Consider the following 13,774-nt stretch of genomic DNA (forward strand, 5'->3'; position numbering starts at 1 on the left):
CAACTGAAAATTTAACATCTATTTGTTGTCCATTCGGGCAGGCTTAATGGATCTATGCTTGGTGAATGATAAATAACATAGAAGATATCTTTGCAGTGAAGGAGACACAATTGCAAGTTAAAAGCAAGGCAATCTCGGGAGGCACTCCTGAAAATCCTAAACATGTATGTATTTCTATGGTGAGAAGAATTGTTTCTTTTTCTTTTGATGCTGGAGATTGAACTGGAAACCTCTCTCGGGCTAAGCAAGTGCTGCACTGCTGAGTTATGCCCTCAGCCCATAAAAGTAGTACTTCATGATAACCATCAGTTCTTTGATAAAGTAAAATCATACCTAAAGAGAGAGAAAGATAACTGGGTCAAAATATTTTTCTAAAAGGTTGATTTTGCATGGATGAGGTGTTATAAGTACAGGGCATTCCTACATATCAGCCATCAACCGGAACCTCCTTCCTGCTACCAAATTCCAGGGGATCTGAGTGATGAAATATCCATTCTTGATTTGCTAAACTGCAAAATACAGGATTAACTTCAGGGATCCTTAGTTTGACCTGCTGAAAGTGAGGTTGTGAGAAACGAAAGGGTGATTTTGACAAATCTGAGTTTAGAACCTACCAAATATTTTACATTTTTCAGAAAATATCTTCACACACTTTCATCCAAAATGCATGTATTGATTGTCCCACGTTTCCTAATCCCACGTACAAGTCATCTCATTTTGATGCTATTTTAATGAACTCAAATTCATCCTCTCTAAAACTAGGTATGACTGTGCCTGCACTGTAAGCCATTGTGGTTTAAATAGGGCTTTGTAAAGACTTGATTCATGAGCTTCAAGGCATTCAGGGAAAGCTCCTCACTGTACTTGGCTTAAGTTACAACTTTAATATTGTCTTTTTGAGTGTTCTTTTTCGTTTTTTATTCAAAGAAAAAAATGCAAGGAAAATATGTCATTGAGATTGATAGTAATGGCCAGCTGTTATGATCTCAATGGAAGTATTAGAGCCCCTGCCTAAGGTGCATTGAAGAGTGCCAAGCCTCACAGCAACTCAGCTCATCCTAAAAAGCGCCATGGCCTGGAGTGAAAGCTGCAATTTAAAAATCTCCCAGAGACCCATTATTTGCAAATCATTGACACAACAAACTGTAACAACCCTGGTCCTCCTTGTCGATGCATGCTTAGGGAGCTTTTCATCCACAGAACCTTGCATGCTCAATAACTTTTCATACTAAAAATCCTTATGAAATTTCTGAAGAAAATGAACAACTGCGCATGGGCCAGAATCTACTTTAAACATTAAAAAAGAAAATTAAAATTGATTAGACTGATCAATGGTATCATATATGGGAAAGAATCCTCACAAGTCCAAAGTAAGTTTTCCTGTTTCCATACTGTTTAAAATAAAGCCAACTGGTTATTCAATTTTCTAGCAATAAAAAGCATCTGAAACATCTCGGTTGGCACACTGTCCCCTTTCTTCCTGCTAAGATCTTAAAAATAAACTAATGGCTTTCCCTCTAAACTGGAGGAGAGGGAAATACCACTCTGGAGTGTCAACCTTTATGCCAGGTCTAACCACAAAGAAAATTTTCACAGCTGACTTTTAAAACAAAGGATTTATAGTGCAAACACAGAAACACGTTTAGCTGTTAAAAGCCATTGCAAGGATATTATTTCTCCAAGAGGAGCATATTTAGGTTCAAGCCACTAATATTCTAATACATGTTACTGGCTATTTACAGAAAAGTAATCTTGTTGCTTCTTATTTTATTACTAGGGCTGCTATTGAACTTTTTGAGAAATGTGATGTCACGGGTAAGCCTGTCCAAAGTCATGAAAAAAGGAGAAGTGTGCTTTTGGGGATGACAGGAGAGTAAGGTTTCACCTATAGACAATAGCAATGTAGGAGGATAGACAGGAAAATGAGCAGAGTGTTAGACTGCTACAGAATGAGGATGCTGGAAGGAGAAAGTCTAAGACATGGAGTCAAAATGATTGAAGCAAAAGCCAAGCTACAAAGACATGTCCCAGGATATTACAAGAAAGAGATGTTGATCTGGATTCTTCAAATAATTTTTCCTATACCAACCTAAGCCTGCATTCTTATTCACATGTGGCAACCTATGTATTTCTTCCAACAATCCTGATTAGCTCTATTTATTTTATTTTATTTTTTGTATTAAATTATTTTATTGGTACATTGTAGGTATACAACACAATTACATTTCTCATTGGGAATAGTACCTTTATATAATGCATCTTGGTTCTTTTTTTCCCCCCATTCCTAGCCCTCCCTTCACCCCCTCCACCCTTCCCTATTTACAAAGACTTTATTTCCATTTTTTCCATTTCTCATCATTTTTCCTTTCTCTTCTTTCCTTTCCCTTGTCCCTCCCACTACCCCTACCCATTTGGACCTTTTCTTCCTATTTTACACTATTGATTATTCATTCTAATCATTGGTACATTTTAGGTATACAATATAATGACATTCATCATTGGAAATTTGCACCTTTACATAGTCTCTCTTGGTTGTTTTTCCCCCTTGCCCAGCCCTCCCTTCAACCCCTCCATTCCTCCCCATTTACAAAGATTTTGTTCCTATTTTTCCATTTTCTCATATTAATCTCATTCCCTTCTATCCTTTCCCCTAGCCCTCCCACTTCCTTCCCCTTTGCCCCTTTTCTTCCTATTTCACATGACCTATTATACATTTAGTCCTTATGTACACTTTCAGTTTCTCACACCAGAGAAACTATTTGGTATTTACACATGTGTGTCCTATTTATTTCACTTAAGAGTATTGCCTCAATGTGCATCCACTTAGCTATAAATGTCTCTAATTTCTCATTGTTTATGGCTGAGTAGTACTCCATTTTATAAAAAAACCACATTTTCTTTATCCAGTCTCCAGTTGATGGGTATTTGGGCTATTTCCAAGTTTTAGCTATTACAAACTGTGCTGCTATGAACACGGGTACACATATATAACTGTGGTATGATTCTTTTAATTCTTTGGAGAAGATCCCCAGCAGTGGAATAGTGGAGTCAAATGGGACTTCCAGTTCTAGTTCTTTGAGGTATCTCCATACTGGTTTCCACAGTGCTTGCACCAGTCTACACTCCCACCAGCAGTGGAGCAGGGTTCCTCTTTACCCACAGCCCTGCCAGCATTTGTTATTGGTTGATTTCATGATAGCAGCCATTCTTCCTGGAGTGAAGTGGAATCTCAGCATTGCTTTCATTTGCATCTCTCAAATGACTAGTGATGTTGAACATTTTTTCATGTATTTATTTGCTATTTCTACTTCTTTATGTGAGAAATGTCTGTTCATTTCAGATGCCCATTTTTGGATTGGGTCTTTAAATTTGGGAGGTCTGATCTTTTTAAGTTCTTTATAGATTCGAGATAGTAGATCTTTGTCTGAGGAAGAGCAGGTGAAGATTTTTTCCCACATTGTGGGTTTTGTCTTCACACTGCTGGTGGTTTCTCTTGCTGTGCAGAAGCTTTTTAATAAGAAGAGATCCCATTTGTTGATTGTTTGTGCTAGTTCATGGGTAACTGAGGTTTTGTTCATAAAATCTTTTCCTACACTGATGTCTTCAAGGGTTCTACCTAACCTCTGTTCCAACTGGTTCAGAGTTTCTATTTTAATATTTAGATCTTTAATCCATTTTGATTTTAGTTTAGTGCATGGTGAGAGATACTGGTCTGGTTTTAATCTTTGGCAAGTTGAAGCCCAATTTTTCCAGCACCATTTATTAAAGAGGCTATCTTTCCTCCAGTGAGGGTGTTTGGCTCCTCTATCAAAGATGAGATGGCTGAGTGTGTCTGGCGTTGTTTCTGCATCTTCTAATCTGTTTCACTGGTCCTCAAGTCTGTTTCTTTGCCAGTACCATGCTGTTTTTATCACAGTAGCTTTGTAGTATAGTTGCAGGTTGGGGATTGTGATACCCCTGCCATGTCTCTGTTACCTAGAATTGCTTTTGCTCTTCTGGGTCTCTTCTTGTTCCAAATGAATTTTTGGATTGTTTTCTTGAGGTCTATGAAGTATGCTGCTGGGATCTCAATTGGAATTGCATTAAATCTATATAGCAGTTTTGGAAGTATGGCCATTTTCACTATATTAATCCTTCCTACCCAGGAGCAGGGGAGGTCTGTCCATTTTCTGATATCATCTTCAATCTCTCTTTTCAGAGTGCCATAGTTTCCAGAGAAGAGGTCTTTGATTTCTTTCGTCAGGATGATTCCTAGGTATTTCAATTTTTGGGATGCTACTGTGAAAGGAATTATTTGCCCTATTTCTCTCTCAGTGAGACTGTCATTGGTGTAGAGGAAAGCTATTGATTTTTGTGTGTTGACCTTGTAACCAGCTACTTGGCTGAATTTGGTTATTAAGTCTAGAAGACTTTTGGTGGAGTTCTTGGTGTCTTCTATATAGAGTATCATGTCATCTGCAAATAATGACAATTTGGCTTCTTCATTTCCTATCTTTATTTCTTTTCTTTCTTTCTCTTGTCTAATTGCCACGGCTAATGTTTCCAGAACTATATTGAACAAGAGTGGTGAGAGTGGAGATCCTTGTCTTGCTCCTGATTTTAGTGTGAAGGATTTCAGTTTTTGACCATTTAGTATGATATTGGCTGTTGGTTTTTCATAGATGGCTTCTATCAGTTTGAGGTAGAGACCATCTATTCCAATTTTTTGTAGGGTTTTTATCATAAATGCATGTTGGATTTTGTCAAATGCTTTTTCTGTGTCTATGGAGATAATCATGGTTTTTGTCCTTGGCTCTATTGATACAGTATTTTACATTGATTGATTTGCATATATTGAACCATCCCTGCATCCCTGGGATGACTCTCACTTGATCAGGGTATATGATCTCCTTGATGATCTTCTGTATTCTGTTTGCCAGTATCTTATTAAGGATTTTTGCATCTATGTTCATTAGTGAGATTGGCCTATAGTTCTCTTTTTCAGTTGGGTCTTTCTCTGCTTTGGGGATCAAGGTGATGCTTGCTTCCAGGAATGAATTTGGGAGTATTGCTTCCCTTTCAATTTCATTGAAGAGTTTAAACAGTAGTGGCAGCAGTTCCTCTCTAAATGTCTTGTAGAATTCAGCAGTGAAGCCATCAGGGCCCCGGCTTTACTTAGGTGATAAGTTTTTTATTACATTTTCAATTACATTGGTTGATATTAGGTTGTTCAGAATTTTTAGGTCTTCTTCGTTCAACTTTGGTAATTCATATGTATCTAGGAATCTGTTCATTTCTTCTGTATTGTCCATCTTATTGGCGTATAAGTTCTGGAAGTAGATATTGATGATCCTCTGGATTTCTGCTGGGTCTGTTGTAATTTCACCCTTTTCATTCCTAATTGCATGGATTTGGGCCTTTTCTTTCCTTTTTCTGGTAAGGTTGGCTAAGGGTTTGTCAGTTTTGTTCATTCTTTTGAAGAACCAACTCTTGACTTCATTGATTTTTTGTATTGTTCTCTTAGTCTCCATTGCATTGATTTCTCCTCTGATCTTTATAATTTCCTCCTTTGTATGAACTCTGGGGTTGTCCTGTTCTTCTTTTTATAGAAGTTTGAGGTGTAGCATCAGGTTGTTTAATTGGGCTCATTTTGTTTTCCTAATATGCATATTCACTGCTATGAATTTCCCTCGTAAGACTGCTTTCATTGCGTCCCATAGATTCTGATATGTTGTATTGTCATTGTCATTTAATTGAAGGAACTGTCTGATTTCTCCTTTAATTTCCTCTGTGACCCATTGGTTATCAGAAGTGTGTTGTTCAAAAGAGGATAGCTACTCCTGCTTTTTTTGGGGTTCCTGTTGCATGGAGTATTGTTTTCCACCCTTTAACTTTCAGTCTATGAGTTTCCTTTCGAATTAAGTGTGTTTCTTGTATGCAGCATATTGTTGGATTTTGCTTCTTGACCTATTCTGCCAGTCTATTTCTTTTGATTGGTGAATTGAGACCATTACTGTTGATGGTTATAACTGAAACATATTGACTTGTCATTGCCATGACTTTTTCTTTTTGTTGGGTTCTCCCCTTTTCCATTTAATTTCTTGTCGTGCCAGATGGGTTCATTCTGCTTTGCTTCCTGGGGTTGTGATCCTCAATGCCTGTTCCTAGGATATTGTGTAAAATTCTTTGGAGTGCTTGTTTGGTATTCACAAAGTTCCTAAGGTGCTCTTTGTCATGAAAGTATCTTATTTCTCCATCCATTTTGAAAGATAGTTTTGCAGGGTACATCAATCTGGGTTGGAGGCTGTTTTCTTTTAGGGCTTGGAATATGTCACTCCAAGCTCTTCTTGCCTTGATGGTTTGTGTTGAGAAGTCTTCTGTGATTCTGATGGGCTTCCCTTTGTATGTGATTTGTTTCTTTTCTCTGACTGCTTGTAGAACTTTGTTCTTCTCTTGAGTTTCTGGAATCTTAACAATTATATGCCTATGTGTAGATTTTTTTTGATCAAGGCTATTTGGAGTCCTATATGCCTCACTTATCTGTATGTCAAGCTCTTTTCCCCCCGCTTGGGAAGTTTTCTGCCATTATTTCTGTGAAGAAGTTTTTTGTGTCATCTGCACTCTCTCCTGTTTCTTCATTGAGCCCAATCAGTCTTATGTTATTCTTCTTTGCATCATCTAGCAGCTGCTGGATTGATTTCTTGTGTTCCCTTATAATTTTGAAGCAATTTTTCTTTTCCTGGTCACTAATTGCAATCTTATCTTCTATATATCTGAAATTCTGTCCTCACATTGGCTCATTGTGCTGTGTAGACTTTCAGTGGAGTTTTTCATGCCCTGGCAATCTATTTTCATCTGTTTTATGGATTCCATTTGTTTCTTATGTTGGGATTCCATCATGTTCCTCAGCTCCTCTCTAGATTTATTAATCATGTCTTGCACTGGGGGCACAATTTCTCCTGTTATCTGAGAAATTATTTCTGATTTCATTTTTTCCAGATCCCCTTTTGTTGCCAGTTCAGTGGGTCCAGGTGGTTGAGTATCAGAGTGTTCCATCTCATTTCCCTTTGAGGTTGCTGTAGGTGATCTGGAAGTCTGGTTTTGAGACTTATTTAAGTGTTTTCTCATTTTGACTGGGGCAGAGGGCTGTTAGCGCCTGCATGGATTACCTCCTCTGAGCTGGGTGAGGTGAGCCAGGGGCTGTGAGCAGCGGTAGGGATGGTGACCCAAAAGCCTTTTCCTGTAGGCTGGGAGCAGCGGGAGGGATGGTGGCCAGGAAGCCCCTTCCTCTGGACCAGGAGCAGTGAGATGATGGCTCAGAAGCCCCTTCCTCTGGGCCGAGAGCGGTGGGAGGCATGGTGGCCTGGAAGCCCCTTCCTCTGGGCTAGGAACAGCGGGACTCAGTACCTTGGTCTGGTGGTCTGGTGTCCTCTGCGTCTTTGTAGTGTGGAACCAGGTGGCTGCATGTCTGCAGTGGGGTGATTCAGTGTCTTCTGTGTGACTCAGGACCTTGGTAGGGTGTGCACAGACCTTCCTGTGTGCAGCGGGCTGATTTGGCCTGTTCTGTGCGACTCAAGACCTCGGTAGGGCATGCACAGACCTGCCTGTCTGCAGTGGGCTCTAGCTCTATTTATTATCCTCATTTTGACAATTAAGAAGTAAAACTTTGAAGCTATAAAAGAGATCACCAAGAACACAAGTTATGTTTCCACATCAAGCCTCCTGAGTTTGATTCTTTTTAAAACTAAACTATTTCAATATATACCTAACGTTAATTTATGTTCATACAATAGTTACAGTACCAAATTTTTACTTAATTATTTCTGCTTTTGTTTTATTTTTATCTGGTTAGGACATTTTACTTTTTCAGATATTTTCATAGCTATAGTCATTTTCAGCACCCAAACAAATGCCACAGGACAAGATGGTAATTACTGTTTCCATGTTACAGAAAAACCTATTCATAGGTAAATCATTCACCAAATCCTGTGTATAAAATCAGGTTTCCTATATCTGGGATTTTTTCACTGAAACAAGAAAAGATAAGAATATAGATCACATATCTATAAATATGCATTCCATACACGATGCAATGGTTCTCACTGGAGACCATTTTACCTCCTAGGGAACATTTGGCAATGTCTAGAGAAACTGGTGTTCTTTATCTTTCCAGCGGGGAGGGAGGATGTTAATGTCACTAGGAACAAAGAGACCAGGGAGGATGCTAATGTCACTAGGAACACTAAGCATCCTACAAAGCTTGGTACCACCCCACCTAATAAAGGACTATCTGACCCCAAATTTCAGTAGTATTGAGGTACAGAAATTTTGCTACAATGATACACAGTTAGCATAAACATGAACTAGACATAGAGATAAATGTAGATATGGGTATAGATTCAGAGGACACTGATCTAAATCTATGTTTTTATTTAGTTGTATCTAGATGGTATGGAAGCCACCTTACTCTAAGTTTATCTATTTGTTGCTCTTTTAGAACAACTAGCTTTGTCCTTATTTTTTAATTTCATTAATTCCTACTAGGATCTTGATTATTTTCTTGCTACTTTTTTTTCTGTTACATCCTGTTCTATTGCTCTTTCAACTGAATCCAAGTGTTTTGGTTGATCATTAATAAATGAATTTAATGTTATAAAGTTTCCTCTCATTTAAAAATAACCAACATATTTTGATCTACCGTTCTTTTACTTTTTGTGTCAAATAAATTACAATTTCCGTTTCCCTTTTAAACTGATCAGTTATAGAAGAGTGCATTTTAAAATTTCCAAATGTGTCACTTAAAACAAATTTTGTATTATTGATTTCTGGTTTAATCACCTAATTAATAGAGTATGGTGACTGGATGATAACAATTCTTTTGAAAGTACTGTGTTAGTAGCAATCTGGTAAATTATTTTCCTATAATGTTTTCTACAAAAATGATTCTTGAATGCAAGTTTCTATAGGGATGTATATAGGTCACATATGTTAATTTGTTGTTCAAATTTCTCACATCTTTACACTGTTTCTAATATTGTGTGTTAAGACTGAGGATTTATGAATTCCTCCTTGCAAATCGTGGGTTGTAGAATTTAGATAATGTGAGTAAGATACAATTTATGTATTCCAGAGTGTTTCCCTCAGGTGTTATGCAGTATATCTTTGCTATAGGTTGAACATGAGCTCTCCAAAATTCAAGTATTTCCAATGAGATGATATTAACAGTTAGAACATTTAGGTAGACCACGATAGCTCTTTCTTTGTTAATGAGATTAAGCTCCCTAAAAGACACTTCGTTTAGCTTCATTCAGGTACCTTGCTCTTCAGTTCTTTTGCATATAGCATTCCACTCCCTCTGAGGGATGCAATTTCTCTGGAAAGCAGAAGCTGCTGGCACCTTTATCTTGTATATCCCAGGTTCTGCAAGTGTGGGAAACATTTTTTTAATTTACTAATTACTCAGTCTTAGCTATTTTATCACAACACAAGAAGGAATAACACATACTCTTATTGCTTTAATATGTTGCTTGTCAGGATAAATAATTATTTGCATTGTTAGGACAGCACACTATTCCTTAGCATTTCCAAAGTATTTTTATTTGTTTTTTTCATTTTTATGTTTTTTTGGGTTTTTTTTTTTGGTACTGGGGATCAAACATGGGACCTTGTGCTTGCCAGGCAGGCATGGCTCCACTGAGCTATACCCCTGGCCTATTCCTTTACTTTTGCTGGTTTGTTGTAGTTTTCCTTTGCAAATGATTCAAGTATTAAGCAGGGAAGGGATTTTTTTTAAAATTTTTGAACCAATCTGATAATTTTAAGCTGTTTAAATATATGAGTTTAATTCATAGTTGGATAATTGCATTTTTTAACAATTACTGTTTTATGCTTTCAGTGCTTTGTGTTTTATGCCTTTTTATTTCCTTTTTCCTCATCCTCTTCTTGCCCTTTCCTGCCTTTTGTTAGGGATGATAAAGTTTTCTTCCTTATTTCTTTGGTTTCCTTCTGATTTGGACACTGATCACGGTATTTCTTCTCTTGTGGTATACAACCTGAATTCTAATATGCTAAATATTTCCTACAGAATTTATAATTCCACGTATCACCCATGCAGCCATGATCCGGTAGGAAGCTTGACTCAATTTCTGCTTGTCCTCAAGTTTTAATTTTCCTCCGGCTTCCAAAATTCCCTGGGCTCCTATGCAGTTGCAGTGTGGGGCCCCAATTTACTCCAGAGCTTCAACCACGTGTTCCCATTCAGCCACGGTGCTTGTTTGGTTAATAATATTCAGCACATACCAAATATAGTACTTAGCTCTCCTGTATAATTACAGATTTGAAAAATTATATTTTAACTTTAACCTTCATTTGGGGGCATCATTTACACTGCATTCAAATACCACGAATTACTTACGTCATTTTGCCTAATGTCTCCATCTTTTTTGGGGGGACAGGGAGTATTGGGGATTTAAGTCAGAGTCTTCACACTAAGCTATATCATCAGTCCTTCTTTATTTTGAAACAAGGCCTTTCTAAGTTATTCAGGCTTATCCCACGTTTGTGATCTTCCTGCCTCAGCCTCCAGAGCTACTGGAATTACCAGGATGTGCCACAATGCTAGGCTTTTAAAAAAAAATTTAATATTCCTAAATAAGGTTGGTGCTGGCCTTTTAGCCAAGCTAGTTATATTTCATTTAATATAGGACATAATGTGAGACCACGGTTGAGATTGAGGCAAAACTTTTCAGAAATCATTTGGGGTTTTAATAGCAGCTGAAGAAGGGACAGGGTATTCAAGGAGCTGTTGTATAGTTGTAGATGGATAAGCAATTGCCTCTGGGAATGGGAGAGAAGAGGAAATAATGGGGCATGAAGTAGCTCTCTACTGAGTGGAGATATAAATCAATAGATTATTTAGAACCAAGGAGAAAATGTAGTAGTGGACAGCAACAAATAATTTTCTTCCCTTTTAAAGTAATTTTACATGTCATGGTATTACAATGGTGTATCCACTTTGAGAAAATAACAGGTTTTTTGTACTATTAGGGCCCGTGAATCATTTTGGTATGTTTCATTCTGTTTGTTGTATGCTACCTTTAAATGTATTGTAATCCTTTCTGAAATAAATTGCATGAACTATCTTTGGTGTATCAAGAAAAACTTCACATAAGCAAATACCAAAACCCCAAATTTAAAGGAAAACTATTTTATTTCAAATTTCTGGAAAGAAGTGGGCTGAGGATGGGGAAGGAAGAGGCTTGTGAAAATTTTCCAGATGAAGAGTCTGGATCTTATCAATTTCACAGCTCAGGAAAGTTCTTCACATTTGGGAATTATATTTTATTATTAAGTTGAAAGGAACAGCAAGAAGGTAGATCGCATTACAGAATAGAAGATATTTTAAAACTTTTTCCCATGCTTAAGACCATATTTTCCCCTAAAATTTTAAAATGAATTTTGTGCTCACAAAAGATGGCAAACTGACTGCCCAAGAGAAATCTGCTTTCTATTTGTAGAGCAGGTCTAACATTTCTCTCTACCTCTACTCCTTCACAGAGAAAGATTTTCTAGGGCTGGATTATAGTACAGCCAGAATATATGTTGCTCTCAAACAAAATGTGATTAATGATCAGAAGCTGCTACCCATCCATGGTGAGATGTGTTCAGAATGACAACAGTGTAACTAGTACAGCAATATCATGGAACTTTTTCTTACATAACAGGTAAGTCAATAGTTTGGGATCCGTTGGGCCCATGGTCTCTGTTGTCACTATTCAACTCTACCACTGTACCATGAAAGCAGCCACAGGAAAAAAATATGAACACACAGGCAGGACTGTGTTCCAAAAAACTTGATTTACAAATGAGGTGGCAGGCTGGATTTCTCAAATGGGTTACACTTTGATGACCCTTATCTTCTAACTACTATGGGCCACAAAATTTTGTGCCTTCAGTCAGTATATCAGTGAGCTTTTTTTACGTTAATGACACACCTGAGGCAGCAAATTTCATGAAGAGAAGAGGTTTATGTAGTTCACGGTTTTGGAGATTCAAAGTGCGGGCATCAGCTCAGGTCTTAGCTGCATCCTATCAGGATGGATAGCAATCCTAGCTCATGTGGGAGCAAGCAAATGATTACATTCTGAACTAGAGCAAAGACTTTGCTCTTTTTGCAACAGTCTTCTCTCAAGAACTCAAAGGATTGGGCCGGGGATTTAACTCAAGTGATTCTGCCACCTGCCTTGCAGGTGCAAGGTCTCGAGTTCGATCTCCGGTACCAAAAAAAAAAAAGAACTCAAAGGATCACACAGGAATTGCAAAGGAGTCACACACAAAGAACTTCACACCCCCAATTACGCCAATTACATCCTCCCAACTACTCCATCCCAGAACAGAGCTTTTAATGATGATGAACATGCTGAAGACAGACCCCATCGTAACAATAGCAGGCAGATAAATTTCTCATTACATCATTCTACTGGTAATATACATCCAGCTAGGAAACATTATACAGCTAACAACTGGTAAAATACAGACACTGTATAAGAACCTAGTTTTCCTGACTTCCACAACAAATACCAGCACATATCAAACCATGATTGGTACGAAATTAAGAAAGAACTAGAAATTAATAATTTTTAAATTGCTCATGCTATGTCCCTTGAGTCCTTTAAAATATTATCTTCACTACTTTCTGTTTAAAATTTCCCCTTATCCAGATTTGTAGAGCCTGAAATAATGTGGAAAACTAGAAGTTTTCTGGTGCATTTAACTGAGAAGGAACCAAAACAGATAATTTAGATCCAAAAGAGACTATATTGTCCTTAAATTTCATGATTTCCTTACCTACATATCCCAAATGGACAGAATAACTGCCAACTTCATATGATCCTTACTACATCATGTAATTTATACTCATCAAATTAAAGGAGAGGGCCCATATAATTGTTCAAAGAATTTAAGTTCACCAAATCACAGGAGAGACAGATTAATCTCTGAGAAATAAACATATCACCACATATTATGTGCAAGCATTTGACCTGAGGGAATAGACAAACAGTAAAAATGCCAGTTTAAATACTTGTGCATCAATGTTCCAGCAAAGTTAAATACAGCTAAAAGAATAATGCAGCTTAATACTAGGTGGTTCACCCCATAATATTTGTAGTCCTTTTAAAAGTTCTCTCCAAAGTTCCAAACTCAAAAGAAAATGGCATTTTAAGCATCTGATACATGACAAACTATGACATGATTAAAAATTGTACACACTATATTGTGAACACAATTTTATTTTTTTCAGATATATTCTCTCATGAAATAAAAAGATATCTACAGTCTGACGTTCATATATTATTATGGAAATGGACATGGGGGGTGAAAAATCCTCGTACTGTGCCCACATTTTTCTAAATGGTCCTTCTACAAAACCCTATGCAAACTGTGTGCTTTCAAGGAAAAAGAAATTGACCAGAAGCTGGTGTGTGTGTGGGGGGGGATGGATTTTCAGAAGTTTTGCTTTAACAGAAAGAGCACTTAAACTTTTTCCCTTTTAATGAGATTTATTGGAAAATATAAATGCTTCCCTGATCTAAAAATTTAATTTGGTTAAGTGACAATTCCAGCCCATGTAATTATTGGGTTTCTACCTACTTTCTATCACATATATTCTTGTTTTATTATAATAATTCTACTTTAAAAAGAAGCAGGGCTGGGGATTTAGCTCAGTGGTTCTGCCGCCTGCCTCGCAAGTGCAAGGACCTGAGTTCAATACCTGGTACTAAAAAAAAAAAACAAG

The sequence above is a fragment of the Heterocephalus glaber genome, unplaced genomic scaffold, assembly GCF_053883595.1.
Source record: "Heterocephalus glaber isolate CG9 unplaced genomic scaffold, H.glaber_assembly_v1.0 deba00001442, whole genome shotgun sequence".
NCBI classification, from domain to species: domain Eukaryota; kingdom Metazoa; phylum Chordata; class Mammalia; order Rodentia; family Bathyergidae; genus Heterocephalus; species Heterocephalus glaber.